At 38.7% G+C, this 15,356-nt stretch overlaps 1 protein-coding gene across 3 annotated transcripts in view; it reads left to right on the forward strand.

The window, feature by feature from the left end:
• The window catches only part of PELI1 (pellino E3 ubiquitin protein ligase 1), a 130,373-nt gene that overhangs the window by 69,673 nt on the left and 45,344 nt on the right, over nt 1-15,356 (forward strand). Inside the window, exon 1 of one of the 3 annotated variants that reach the window (XM_067704903.1) lies at nt 12,062-12,394. The exons of the other annotated variants lie outside the window; for them this stretch is intronic. The gene's annotated coding sequence lies outside the window, so the exon portion shown is untranslated. Of the gene's footprint in view, nt 1-12,061; nt 12,395-15,356 lie in introns of those variants that run through there. 3 annotated transcript variants of the gene reach the window in all.

Raw genomic sequence — 15,356 nt, forward strand, 5'->3', positions numbered from 1 at the left:
CTTATGATGTAGTTCCAGTCTGAAAGCTGACAGGTTCAAGACCCAGGAAGAGCCAATGTTTCAGTTTGAGTTCGAAGTCAGGGAAAGTTCAATGTCCATGCTCAAGGCAGACAGGCAGGAGGAAAAGCCTCCTTATTTGCAGAAGGGTCAGCCTTTTTGTTCTATACAAATTGGCCTTCAACTTATTAGATGGGGCCCACACATTAGGGAGGACCCTAATGTAAAGAAGATTAGGGCCTTTACTCAGTCTACCAATTAAAATGTTAATCTGATGCAAAAACACCCTCAAAGACACACCCAGAATAATGTGTGTTTTTTTTGGTGTTTTAAAAAATTAATTTTAATTATAATGGGAAAATAAGAAATAACGATAGAACAACCTAAATGCATATGTAGCTAAACAGTATTAAAAAAACACTACAAAATATATATATATATATTTTAACATCTTTATTGGAGTATAATTGCTTTACAATGGTGTGTTAGTTTCTGCTTTATAACAAAGTGAATCAGTTATACATATACATACGTTCCCATATCTCTTCCCTCTTGCGTCTCCCTCCCTCCCACCCTCCCTATCCCACCGCTCTAGGTGGTCACAAACCACCAAGCTGATCTCCCTGTGCTATGCGGCTGCTTCCCACTATCTATCTACTTTATGTTTGGTAGTGTATATATGTCCATGACACTCTCTCACTTTGTCCCAGCTTACCCTTCCCCCTCCCCATATCCTCAAGTCCATGCTCTAGTAGGTCTGTGTCTTTATTCCCGTCTTACCCCTAGGTTCTTCATGACACTTTTTTTTTCTTAGATTCCATATATATGTGTTAGCATACGGTATTTGTTTTTCTCCTTCTGACTTACTTCACTCTGTATGACAGACTCTAGGTCTGTCCATCTCACTACAAAAAACTCAATTTCGTTTCTTTTATGACTGAGTAATATTCCATTGTATATATGTGCCACATCTTCTTTATCCATTCATCTGTTGATGGACACTTAGGTTGCTTCCATGTCCTGGCTATTGTAAATAGAGCTGCAATGAACATTTTGGTACATGACTCTTTTTGAATTATGGTTTTCTCAGAGTATATGCCCAGTAGTGGGATTGCTGGGTCGTATGGTAGTTCTATGTGTAGTTTTTTAAGGAACCTCCATACTGTCCTCCATAGTGGCTGTATCAATTTACATTCCCACCAACAGTGCAAGAGTGTTCCATTTTCTGCACACCCTCTCCAGCATTTATTGTTTCTAGATTTTTTGATGATGGCCATTCTGACCGGTATGAGATGATATCTCATTGTAGTTTTGATTTGCATTTCTCTAATGATTACTGATGTTGAGCATTCTTTCATGTGTTTGTTGGCAATCTGTATATCTTCTTTGGAGAAATGTCTATTTAGGTCTTCTGCCCATTTTTGGATTGGGTTGTTTGTTTTTTTGTTATTGAGTTGCATGAGCTGCTTGTTAGTTTTGGAGATTAATCCTTTGTCAGTTGCTTCATTTGCAAATATTTTCTCCCATTCTGAGGGTTGTCTTTTGGTCTTCTTTATGGTTTCCTTTGCTGTGCAAAAGCTTTGAAGTTTCATTAGGTCCCATTTGTTTATTTTTGTTTTTATTTCCATTTCTCTAGGAGGTGGGTCAAAAAGGATCTTCCTGTGATTTATGTCATAGAGTGTTCTGCCTATGTTTTCCTCTAAGAGTTTGATAGTGTCTGGCCTTACATTTAGGTCTTTAATCCATTTTGAGTTTATTTTTGTGTATGGTGTTAGGGAGTGTCCTAATTTCATTCTTTTACATGTAGCTGTCCAGTTTTCCCAGCACCACTTATTGAAGAGGCTATCTTTTCTCCACTGTATATTCTTGCCTCCTTTATCAAAGATAAGGTGACCATATGTGCGTGGGTTTATCTCTGGGCTTTCTATCCTGTTCCATTGATCTATATTTCTGTTTTTGTGCCAGTACCATACTGTCTTGATTACTGTAGTTTTGTAGTATAGTCTGAAGTCAGGGAGCCTGATTCCTCCAGCTCCATTTTTCGTTCTCAAAGATTGCTTTGGCTATTCGGGGTCTTTTGTGTTTCCATACAAATTGTGAAATTTTTTGTTCTAGTTCTGTGAAAAATGCCAGTGGTAGTTTGATAAGGATTGCATTGAATCTGTAGATTGCTTTGGGTAGTAGAGTCATTTTCACAATGTTGATTCTTCCAATCCAAGAACATGGTATATCTCTCCATCTATTTGTATCATCTTTAATTTCTTTCATCAGTGTCTTATAATTTTCTGCATACAGGTCTTTTGTCTCCTTAGGTAGGTTTATTCCTAGATATTTTATTCTTTTTGTTGCAATGGTAAATAGGACTGTTTTCTTAATTTTACTTTCAGATTTTTCATCATTAGTGTATAAGAATACCAGAGATTTCTGTGCATTAATTTTGTATCCTGCTACTTCACCAAATTCATTGATCAGCTCTAGTAGTTTTCTGGTAGCATCTTTAGGATTCTCTATGTATAGTATCATGTCATCTGCAAACAGTGACAGCTTTACTTCTTTTCCAATTTGGATTCCTTTTATTTCTTTTTCTTCTCTGATTGCTGTGGCTAGAACTTCCAAAACTATGTTGAATAAGAGTGGTGAGAGTGGGCAACCTTGGCTTGTTCCTGATCTTAGTGGAAATTGTTTCAGTTTTTCACCATTGAGGATGATGTTGGCTGTGGCTTTGTCATAAATGGCCTTTATTATGTTGAGGAAAGTTCCCTCTATGCCTACTTTCTGGAGGGTTTTTATCATAAATGGGTGTTGAATTTTGTCAAAAGCTTTTTCTGCATCTATTGAGATGATCATATGGTTTTTCTCCTTCAATTTGTTAGTATGGTGTATCACGTCGATTGATTTGTGTATATTGAAGAATCCTTGCATTCCTGGAATATATCCCACTTGATCATGGTGTATGATCCTTTTAATGTGCTGTTGGATTCTGTTTGCTAGTATTTTGTTGAGGATTTTTGCATCTATGTTCCTCAGTGATATTGGCCTGTAGTTTTCTTTCTTTGTGACATCTTTGTCTGGTTTTGGTATCAGGGTGATGTTGGCCTCACAGAATGAGTTTGGGAGTCTTCCTCCCTCTGCTATATTTTGGAAGAGTTTGAGAAAGATAGGTGTTAGCTCTTCTCTAAATGTTTGATAGAATTCGCCTGTGAAGCCATCTGGTCCTGGGCTTTTGTTTGTTGGAAGATTTTTAATCACAGTTTCAATTTCAGTGCTTGTGATTGGTCTGTTTATATTTTCTATTTCTTCCTGGTTCAGTCTTGGCAGGTTGTGCATTTCTAAGAATTTGTCCATTTCTTCCAGGTTGTCCATTTTATTGGCATAGAGTTGCTTGTAATAATCTCTCATGATCTTTTGTATTTCTGCAGCATCAGTTGTTACTTCTCCTTTTTCATTTCTAATTCTATTGATTTGAGTCTTCTCCCTTTTTTTCTTGTTGAGTCTGGCTAATGGTTTATCAATTTTGTTTATTTTCTCAAAAAACCAGCTTTTAGTTTTATTGATCTTTGCTATCATTTCCTTCATTTCTTTTTCATTTATTTCTGACCTGATCTTTATGATTTCTTTCCTTCTGCTAAATTTGGGGGGTTTTTGTTCTTCGTTCTCTAATTGCTTTAGGTGCAAGGTTAGGTTGTTTATTTGAGATGTTTCCTGTTTTAAGGTAGGAATGTATTGCTATAAACTTCCCTCTTAGAACTGCTTTTGCTGCATCCCATAGGTTTTGCGTCATCATGTCTCCATTGTCATTTGTTTCTAGGTATGTTTTTATTTCCTCTTTGATTTCTTCAGTGATCTCTTGGTTATTAAGTAGTGTATTGTTTAGCCTCCGTGTGTTTGTATTTTTTACAGATCTTTTCCTGTAATTGATATCTAGTCTCATAGTGTTGTGGTTGGACAAGATCCTTGATACGATTTCAATTTTCTTAAATTTACCAAGGCTTGATTTGTGACCCAAGATATGATCTATCCTGGAGAATGTTCCATGAGCACTTGAGAAAAATGTGTATTCTGTTGTTTTTGTATGGAATGTCCTCTAAATATCAATTAAGTCCATCTTGTTTAATGTATCATTTAAAGCTTGTGTTTCCTTATTTATTTTCATTTTGGATGATCTGTCCATTGGTGAAAGTGGGGTGTTAAAGTCCCCTACTATGATTGTGTTACTGTCGATTTCCCCTTTTATGGCTGTTAGCATTTGCCTTATGTATTGAGGTGCTCCTATGTTGGGTGCATAAATATTTACAATTGTTATATCTTCTTCTTGAATCAATCCCTTGATCATTATATAGCGTCCTTCTTTGTCTCTTGTAATATTGTTTATTTTAAAGTCTATTTTGTCTGATATGAGAATTGCCACTCCAGCTTTCTTTTGATTTCCATTTGCATAGAATATCTTTTTCCATCCCCTCACTTTCAGTCTGTGTGTGTCCCTAAGTCTGAAGTGGGTCTCTTGTAGACAGCATATATACGGGTCTTGTTTTTGTATCCCTTCAGCCAGTCTGTGTCTTTTGGTGGGAGCATTTAATCCATTTACATTTAAGGTAATTATCGATATGTATGTTCCTATTCCCATTTACTTAATTGTTTTGGGTTTGTTATTGTAGGTCTTTTCCTTCTCTTGTGTTTCTTGCCTAGAGAAGTTCCTTTAGCATTTGTTATAAAGCTGGTTTGGTGGTGCTGAACTCTCTCAGCTTTTGCTTGTCTGTAAAGGTTTTAATTTCTCCATCAAATCTGAATGAGATCCTTGCTGGGTAGAGTAATCTTGGTTGTAGATTTTTCTCCGTCATAACTTTAAATATGTCCTGCCACTCCCTTCTGGCTTGCAGAGTTTCTGCTGAAAGATCGGCGAGAATAATGTTTAACCAAATATCTGGACATTCCATTAGCCCAGTGAAGTTGATACATAAAATTAACCATTGCAAGTACTTATCTCATAGGGTGGTAGCAAAGATTAAATGAAATATTATACAGCAGTTGCTTGGCACAAATAAGATCTTAATAATGCAGTAAATATTAAATACTGTCATCATCATTACTCTACACACTCTTCCTGGGTGATCTTATCCACATTCTTGGATTCGGTGATGGGATGAGTCCTAAATATTTATCTTATGTTTACTGATTATCATAGAATTCATTTCAAGCTTACATGTCCAAAATAAAATTCATCATTATCCTTCTCTACAAAGTTGCTTCTCCTCTAGTGTTCACTATACTAATGAATAACTCCAATATGTAATGCCCAGTTACACAATCAGAAACCTCCACATTATTCTTCCCTCCTTTTCCTTTTACCTCCCACATCCAATCAGCCATCAAGTCCTGTTCAGTCTGCCTCTTAAATGTCTTTGGTATCTTTCTCTTCTTTTCATGCTCCACAGCTATTTAGTTTGTCCATCATTTCTCACCTGAATTATTGCATATTCTCTTAACTGATCACCATGCTCAAAGATAAATATGATTTATGTCACTCCTCTGTTTAAAATCTTTCAACAGTTCCTCATTGCCAAACTTCTTGGCATGGCACGGCATGGCATACAATGACTTTTGTGATCTGATGCCAGAAAATTCCCCCAACCTCAACATTCAGGGTGCCCATGTTACACCCTATGATCTGGCCATACTGAACTGCTTGTAGTTCTCTAAATAGGCCCTGCTATTTCATTTTTCCATGTCTATTCTTAAAGTGCTACTTATACTGAAATGTCCTTACTTACCTGATGAACACCTTCTCATTTTTCAGGACTCAGCTCAACCACCAACTCCTCTTAGAAGTGTTTTCTGACTGCATTCTCATGAAAAATTGATTATTCCCCTGTCTACACTCTCACTATTCCCTGAACATCATTCTAGAAAAGTGCCTATAAAATTTTATTGCACTTATCTATTCACTTGATTGTAAGCTTTTTCTGGGTTGGGAACATGGCTAATTAATCTTTGTGTCCGTAGCCTGGCACCATAGTAGATGCCCAATAAGTATGTGGTGAAAGAATGAATGCATGAAATTTGAGGTACAAAAATACAAGTAATTATTCCATGAGTAAATAAATCGATAGGGATGGAAACACAATCTAAATTTTCTCTTCATGAGTTTTCCACTTCTCTCATTATTCAGTATTTTTTAAAGTTCCAAAATAACTGCTGGCACTCATGTTGGTTGGACTAATACTGAGAATATATAGGCTGCATTCTTTGGTGTACAAGCATACTCCTTTAAAACATTAAAATCTTAACTAGCTTGTCTTTGACATTTTCCAAATATATCTAAAATGTCAGAGCCAGCATTTGGGGCCTACAAATCTTTTGAGTGAAAGCCCAGGCCTTCAAATTGTGTGCCATTCACAGGTTTAAAATAGGAACATGTTCCATGTTGGCTATGAGCTATTTGGAGACTTTGAGGACATTAGGAGAGAATAATTTTATTTGGGGGAGGAATGTTGGAAGGTAGGAGTTTTGAGAGAGAACCTATTTATTATCTGAATATTGAAATGAACACACACACATGCACGAGCACACACACACATACTTTATTACTCTCAAATCCAAGAATCTCAGCAAGAGTCCGATATGCAGTCCAAAATGCAGTCTGGGGTTTTTCTGATCCCAAAGGGAAGGCTGCCTGAATTTTTAGCAACAAAAAATAACTTTTAGCATACATGAATTAACAGTATATAATCATTTGTCCATATAAAGTAAGAGAAATTTGGACTAAACATAAAAAGATATGTTCACTTGCAGGAAATTAAAATTTTCCAATAAAAGGAGAAAAACAAGTTTGCAACAGTTTTTTCAACTCATAAGAAAAGTTTGGTGTGTCCAATTTCCTCTGCATCATTTAGATAATGCATTTAGATAAATCTAGTAAATTAGATTTATCACATGATGTTTTAGAGAAAGGTACCAATATTGTGATTTTTCCTTATGTTCATATCCTAAATACCATTTTTATTTGCTTGGGGGAGAGTAGAAACATAGTTTTAGTTGATTTTTACATAGTCATACAGTAGAGGAAATGCTGAAATTTACTGAGCAGCTTCCCAAGATGAAAAACTTTTTAGAATTTAAGGGATAAAAATAATCCAACTTGTTAGTCCCTTAGGATTCACTTTCTTACTGAAATGGCTAGATATCTGAATATACCAAATTTGAAATTGCAGATAACAATAGATTAGCTACTTCAGTCAAGGAAATGAAGGTATTAAACTAGATATGTGGACTGAGTAGATGGTAATCAGAGGTACACTCACTTTCCATGACTGAACTGTCCTCTGTTCAAAGGACTGCAGATTTTGAAGAACTATACAGAACTGTGTGGTGGATACAATTTCAAAAAGAGATTCACAGATTTTAGTATATAAGTGAATGCCACCTTGATTTTCTACACCTAACTTTGGAGCACAAACCCCACCATATGTCTAAAAGGTGGTACATCTATCTTATTTTTGTGGATCTGTTTTAAAGTAACATACATTGACTGAGCATTTACTATATTCCAAGGACTACGCTAAGCAATTTACATGTATCTTCTCCTTCAAGAAAAACTGAAGAATTAATAGTAAGTGATGTTCATACAAAAGATGAACTATCCTTGGAATTATAGTGACAATTATGAACTCCAGAACATGTGTTGAAGTTATTGGCCATGTGGCCAAATTCTGGGCAATGTGCGGGTCTGCCTGATTCTGGGAAATACACTTGATGAAACTACTTTTAGGCCTGTGGCTATTCTGATTAGGTTCAGCTGTACATAGCACAGACTACAAAATAAATATGCCTTTAAACAAGACAGAAGTTTATTTCTCTTTCACTTAAAAGAAGTCAGGATGTGAAAAGTCCAGAGCTGTATGTCAGTTCCATGGTCATTAGGGACACAGATTTCATCTATATTTCTGTTTTTATTAGCTATACCTATTATTATCTATACCTGTTTATTATTAGCTATACCTGATTGTTTTATTTTTGAGGGCTGTTCTAAGGTTTAGAATATGCATTTTTAATTTATCAAAATTTACCTTCAAATAATAGTATAATGTAAATTCTAATGATATAATTCCATTTCCTGCTTCCATCCTTTGAGTTCAAATAGTTATTGTGGTCAAGCATTTTACTTCTACTTATATGTTATAATTTTTGCTTTAAATAGTCAATTATCTTTTAAAAATTTTTTAAATGAGGGGAAAGTCTTTTATATATTAACTCATGTAGTTATCATTTCTGGCACTTTTCATTCTTTAGCATAAATCCAAGTTTCCATGTGGTTTTGGTTTTTTATGCCAAAGAAGTTGCTTTAACATTTCTTGTAATGCAGTTCTGCTGGCAACATTCTCTCAGCTTTTGTTTTCTTTAGCCTTCATTTTTGAAAGATATCTTCTCTAAATATAGGATTCTATGTGACAGACTGTTTTTTCTTTCAGCACTTTAAAAATGCTCTTTCATTGTCTTCTGACTTGCATAGTTTCTAATTAGAAGTTTACTGAATTTTTGTCTTTGTTTCCTTACACATAACCTACCTTTTCTTCCACCAGCTGCTTTTAATCTTTTCTTATCACTAGTTTTCAACAATTTAATGATGTCTTTTGCAGTGGTTTTTGTGAGCATGTGGGAATGTGTGTGTTTATCCTGCTGAGGGTTTACTGAGCTTCTTGAGTCTCTGGGTTTATAATTTTCATCAAATTTGAAAATACTTTCAGCCATATTACTAATAATTTTTCTATCACCCCTCTCACCCTCCTCTCGTCTGGAACTCCAGTTACACCTATATTAGAATATTTGGTATTATCCCACAGATCACCAAGGCTCTCTGGTTTTTTCTTTTTTTCTTTTTGGTTTTTGTTCTTTGTGTGCTTTATTTTGGCTAGATTCCACTGTTATGTCTTCAAGTTTACTCATCTTTTCTTATGAGTACCTAATCTACTTCTGAGGGTTAATCTGATCCAGTGAAAATTTTATTTCAGAAGTTGCAATTTTAATCTCTAGAAATTCTATTTTTATGTCTTTAATTTCTCTTTCAGTATATAGAACATATTTATAATAATTGTTTTAATATTTTGACTGCTAATGCTACCATCTCTGTCATTTTTGGCTTTGTTTATTGATTTTTTTTCCTGAAAATGTAATAGATTACATTTTCCTACTTTGTAATATGTCCTAGTTCTCTTGCTAGTTCCAACGCATCTTCATGCCCTTCCTGCCTACTCTTTAAGTGCTGATGTTCCCAGCACTTAAGACGTAGGCAGGAAGAGCATGAAGATACCTTGATGCTATTATTGGCTCCTCCTTTTCTGCTGTGCATTCTCTCCCTGGCTGATCTCATCTGCTCCCAGAATTTCAGTTACCATCTATATGATGGTATGCTCCGATTATATCTTCTGCTGTCCAGATTTCTCTTCAGAGCACTAGATTCATATGTATAACTGCCCACTCCACTTCTCCACCTAGATTCAGAGCCATCTCAAACTCAGCATATCCAAAATGAACTCGTCAAATTCCCCCTCAAAATCTGCTCAATGTCTTGTATTCCCTAACTCAGTGAATGGCATCACTGGCTCATAATCATACAAGCCAAACATCTGTGAGTCATCATCTTTCTCCTTCCTTGTAGTAGATATTGTGGTTCTCCCCTTCTCAGCCTCCATTCTTCTTTTTCTAGGTAATTACCTCAATTTTCATTGGGATAGCCACACCTTGTCATCACAGCTTTGGACCTAGAGGCAGGGCATATGTCTTTATCCTAAGATAACTAACCTCATGCCATCCCCTGGCCACCATGAATCAATTCTTGAGGCTTCTGGGAAAGTTTTCTCTCCTTTCTAAAAGAGTTTTCATAAATACTCGCTCTTCTTCTCTTCTTGGACCTAGATGGTAAAACTCACAGCCATAAGAATTGTTGGCAACGTAAAGCCAATACTAAGGAAAGAAAAGCAGTGAAACAAGAAAGAAATGTGTCCTTAATGACAACACTGAGCTGTTGAATCATTCAGCCCTGTAGCCCATCTTTTCACTGGACTTTCTATCTAGACAGGTCAATATTGGTTTATTGGTTAAGCCAGTTAGAGTTGAGTTTTTTGCTGCTTGCAACCCAAAGCATCATAATTGATAACTTTCCTTCACCCTTCACCCCCAAACACAGGAAATTTACTCAATAGGTTCTAGTAATTCTATTCCTTAAATAGTGTGTGATTTCCCTCAGTTCTGTCTCTTGCTAGTGCCAGTGCCAGTTCAGGCTCTCTTTTTTTAAATGCATAAAATGCATTTCTAAAGTGTATACCTTACCAAAATTTCATCTGCTTCCAATCCTGGCATGGCTTTCCCTTGCTTCTAGAAAAGACTCTACATTCTTTGTGTATTGTACAAGGTTCTTCATGATCTGTCTCCTTTACCTTCTTGTGTCTCCTTTGGCCACTCCCTTCAATCCCATCCTACCACAGGCAATGCTGAACTCTTTGCTGAACCAAAATACTCTTTGCTCTCACGCCTCTAGCACTTTACTCTCGCTGCCCTAACCGTAACCCTAACCTATGCTCCCAATACTCTCACTCACTTCTCCCTTCTCCTTCCTCCACCAGAGCACACAAACACACTAACGCCTAGTCATCCTCAAGTTTAAATGTTCTTTGAAGCATTTCCTGACCCTGCCTGAGTCTGGGGTAACTGTGTGTTAAGGCACCTAATGTACTTTCCTACTAAAGTATTTATCACACTGAGTCTGTTTATTTACCTGGCTCCTCCTCTGCACAGTAAGCACTTTGAAAATAATAAATCCTTCTTTTACATTCCTGTATCTCTATTTCTGGGAACTAATAAAGTGCCTGAGACATAGTATACTCAATAAATGTTTTTTGAATGAATAATTATGTGGTCTGCAAACATAAGGATACTTGATCTCGAAACTCTCTATCCGAAAACCTTAACTTTTCCTGTATTCCTGATTTCTAAGCATTAATCTTTTTCTTCCAGAATATGGGGTTCTAGGTAGGCAGAGAAGGAAAACAAAAGAGCTTGACACAGGCCGCCTATAGTCCTCTGGAGATCCACTAACATGTCCTGCCTTTCACCACTCTCCTCCACCACCTGTTCACACCTGGGTGCCCTTTGTGGGTGTCGACTTAGCTGATGAGCCCAACAGCATACTCAGACCTTGCTTCAGATTTCTCTTATTGCCAAATGAAAGCTGGCCAATGTATATACTGTAAACAATGTTCAAATTTCCACTTATCTTTTGAACTTCTACTTTATGAAATTTGTATTTCTTAAAAATTGTAGGCCTTAAAATTTTAGAAATCTGGATTATTTTGCACTGATCAAGTAAGATACAGCGATCTTAATCCCAAGCTTTACCTTTACTGGCCTTAAAGTTAGATGTGACTAATTGAGCGAAGAAATGAACTACCGGAATCTGACAGTGGCAATGTTCCTAGCCGTTTTGTAACCTAATTAACTGTTATGTTATTGGAAGCAACTACCTTTCTACAAGTCTTAGGTTGAAAAAAACAAAAACAAGCAAAGAAAACCTTGAATTTAAGGCAGAGAGGATTCGCCTGAGGGAAGGGTGGGAACTGGGTATTCGTGATTCCGAATTTATGGGATAAAATTAAGCAGCAGGGAAGACCGAGATATGGTGAGGAAGTCAGATTTCACTGGGCACTTATGAGTGGTGAGGGTAGGAGTTGGAGGTGGAGCGAAGTAAGAAGGACTAGGGAAGAGCGGGATCCCTAACAGCACCATAATACAAGGAGGGCCTTGTTCAGCCAGGAGCAGCACTGAACACGTACCCTTCCTTAGTGTGTCGGTGAGCATAGTAACAGTGGGGCCGAGCCTCTCCCCTCGAGCATGCGTGGTGCAGAGCGAGCCCGGAAACGATCTCAGCAAGGTACACCTTTTTTCTTCAGTCAGAGAACTACAACTCCCAAGAGACCACTCGGCGCTGCAGCGCCGCCTCCCGCTGTGGCCCTGCCCCGTCCCCTCCCTCCGGCCCCGCCCTCCAGCTAGTCCCCTCCCCTCCCTCCGAGCGTGTGTCAGTGACCCAGAGGCGGTGTGAGGCGGAGGAACCGTCGGGGGGCGCCGCCGCCGCCTCCAGCAGCTGCACAAGCCGCGCCGCGCGTTCGGATTTGCCTCGAGCCCTCCGGGAGCGCATCACAAAGCGGACCCCACGGCTTTCCCTCCGCCCGCGGCTTCTCCAGCTCTTGGCTCTGCGGCCAACTTCCTCTCGCCGGGCTCGGCCGGCAGGCGAGGAAGGCTGCGGTGGAACGCTGGGCTGTCTGCTCGTGCTCCTCGCGCACGCACCCTTCACCCCCCTCGCTCCGGGTCTCGGGGCCGTGCTGGGATTCCGGCCACCAGCAATTGTCCGGTGAGTGTGGCCGCGGCGTGCCGTGGGAGGGGTCGCGGCGGGGCCACCGAGGGATGCGGGCCAGGCGGGCGCGCAACTTCCTCGGCGGCTTCCCCCGGCGGCCGGCCGGCTCTCCCCGCCCGCCTGCGCGCCCCCGCGCCGGAGGCGGCCGAGAGAGGAGTTTGCGGCGCCTGCATCCCGCGCTCTCGCAGTAGGAAGCGCCTTTGTCAGGAGCCGGCGGGCGCCCCCTCCCCCTCCGCCTGAGTGCGGGCGCGCGGCAGCCAAGTCCGAGCCCCGCGCCCTACGCCCCGCGCCCTACACCCCGCGCCGGGCCGCCAGCTGCTGGAGGGGAGCTCCGCGGGGGCGGGGAGCAAGACAGAAAAAAGAGAAACAAAGGGGGTGGTGGGCTTTTGTTTGTGCGAATCTGATAACTTCTTCCTTCCTTACATAACACAGACTCCCGAGTTAGTCATTCTTTTTTTTGTTACGATTATTGCCATCATCTTTGCGTGTCCTTCGCGTTTTCTTTCATCTCTGGATCTCAGAGCACTTAAAAACACTAATTAATTACACCTCCGGGGCCCCTACGAAACACGTTAATAAGCCCGTTTCTGTAAGTGGGTAAACTGAGGTCCAGAAGAGCTCTCTAATTGGTGGATACGCTTGCTCTTCCACCGCACCTGGTGTCTGAGGACCTGAAAGCATCTATGAGTAAGAACTCGTTCTTCAGTGCCCCGTGGAAAAGTTAAAGGTGCTCATTTTACTTACAGGCTAACTAAAGTCTAAAAGAAGTAGGGGTGATTGTTAGGTAGTTCAAACAATAACTCTTCTTACATAGTGTTTGAATCTTAAAACCTCAAAAGAGTCTTGAAAAATACTCCGAGTGGGGAAAATACTGTACATCACAAACTCACCTCACCCATCTACTTTTATTTTTGTACATGCAGGTCTCTTACAAGGCGGGAGAGCAGTGATGGGGGATGGGGGTTGGGGGAGGGAGGGCAGAGATTTTTTTAATGGAGGCTTAACAGATTTTAATCACTACACACAAGGAAATGTGTCTTGGTTTTAATAGCACCAACAACCTTACCATCGTTTAGTCATCAGATAATTGAGTGAGCACTTTATCCATAAGACGCCGGTTGTGCTAAGAACTGACGCTTTAAGTGTACGAAACGGTCATCTATTTGTTTTGGTTCAAAGACTGTGTACTTCTCTTACTCTGCAAAATGTTATTTTGTTTTCTTAGCAGCTGATCTTTTGTTTTAGAACTGGCTTTGTCTTTTTCTACATTGAGTATGTGTTACTTTTGTAGCTGAGCAGAATCGTTAACAGTGTTGTTGTTGTTGTTTAGTTTGCATAGTAGCGTGAATTTAAATTTTTGAATTGTGGAGAAGGTTTGGTTTCTCCAGTTCTTCGGTTTCAGTTTATGACGTTTTCTTTATAGCTAACAGAGAAAATGTTTTCTCGGTGTGATCAGATTTATATCTTTCAAAACATTGTCCTTCTTGTACAAATACAGCATATGAATTCCTTATGTTTTTTATTCACATCAAAAACCTCTTCTGGAGGAAAATACATAATTCTGAGGACAAGTTTGTTTATTTTGGTAGTTGAACCAAACTGGAAGGTACTAAAAATTTAAATCAAGCATCATTTCTACTAGTTATTTCCTGAGATGAATAATGATCAGAACTGTAGTAACAGTACTTTCTCTTATCCTAAATTCTCTTGAATTTAATTTTGTATTTTATAGTTGCCCCCAGACTTTAGATTCTGGTGGTCCCATCAGAAAAGGAAAAGGCATTTGTTATTTTAATATTTTTCCCCTAATCCTCTAACCTGTCCCCTTTCTGTAGTATGTTGAAAGAGATCTTGAGTTTAAAAAATTGAAAAATAAGTTGTTTGGAACATACAGTTAAGTGTATGGAAAATTGTAGGTAGGGAAGTGGTTATAGTACTTCATCTAATAAATTTAAGACTTTTAAAGAGAAAACTGTCACCTAGGTTTTTATTAATATTATAGAAGTGCTGTAATGAAATAATAGTAGTATTTATTGACTTGAAAAAAAAGTGATCTGGGAATTGTGCCTTAGTGGCGGATTGGGTGGAGGGGGCGGAAATCTGTGCTCTCCTTAAAATTTTCATTTAGGTGACCTTACAGTTGGTTATGTTGAACTTTTTCTGTAGTGTTTACAAACCAAATTTGCCAGAGGCATTTGTACTTTAAGGTAGCTACTAACACAATGTCTGCTCAGTCACTGGAGTCCAAAGGCAGAAGTTAGTGTTGACTGTCAAAGGCTGGCATTGCAGGTTTCCTAGTTTCTTTGGGACCCCTTAAAGGAAATGAGTGAAAAGTACAGGGCAGGAAACTGAGTCTAGTACTGCTGAGCTACAGAGCCAAGTTTCAAGGGAAAGCGTGAGTGTGTTTGCCTTTGTCTTTGTTTCAGCTTCCTTTCTGGTTGTCAAAATGTCACTTATATATGAAGAGTTCTGTCAATTCAGAATATGCCTTATTGTGGTTGTCCAGTAGGTCAGATGATAAGGACTATAGTAGTCCTGCTCTGCGAACAATTGTTTTCAGACAGAAGCTTCTGTAACTGATAGAGATTTTAAGCTGGAGGAGGTAGAATTGAAAACTATCTAACATTCTTGCATACATACATCTTACCATGGCATGTCAATATAGACCTATTCTCATATTTATTAAATCAGAAAGGCTTATATTGATTGTTTTATTTCATCTGTTTTAACTGTGTATATGAAAACATAATGACAAACACATGATGGCACTGAGAGATGGTTCTAGGAGTTTCTTTGGAAAAATCATCTTATTTCATAAAGTTACATTTGTGTCTTTTAATTGAGGAGAATAAAACAAATTTAAAAGCCAGTAGAAAGAAGGAAGAAAGTCAGTAGAATGAAGGAAACCTGGTGAAGATGTTTTTATAGAGAACAATACTACAGATTCCTGACAACATTG

The sequence above is a fragment of the Pseudorca crassidens genome, chromosome 14 (genome assembly GCF_039906515.1).
Source record: "Pseudorca crassidens isolate mPseCra1 chromosome 14, mPseCra1.hap1, whole genome shotgun sequence".
NCBI classification, from domain to species: Eukaryota; Metazoa; Chordata; class Mammalia; order Artiodactyla; family Delphinidae; genus Pseudorca; species Pseudorca crassidens.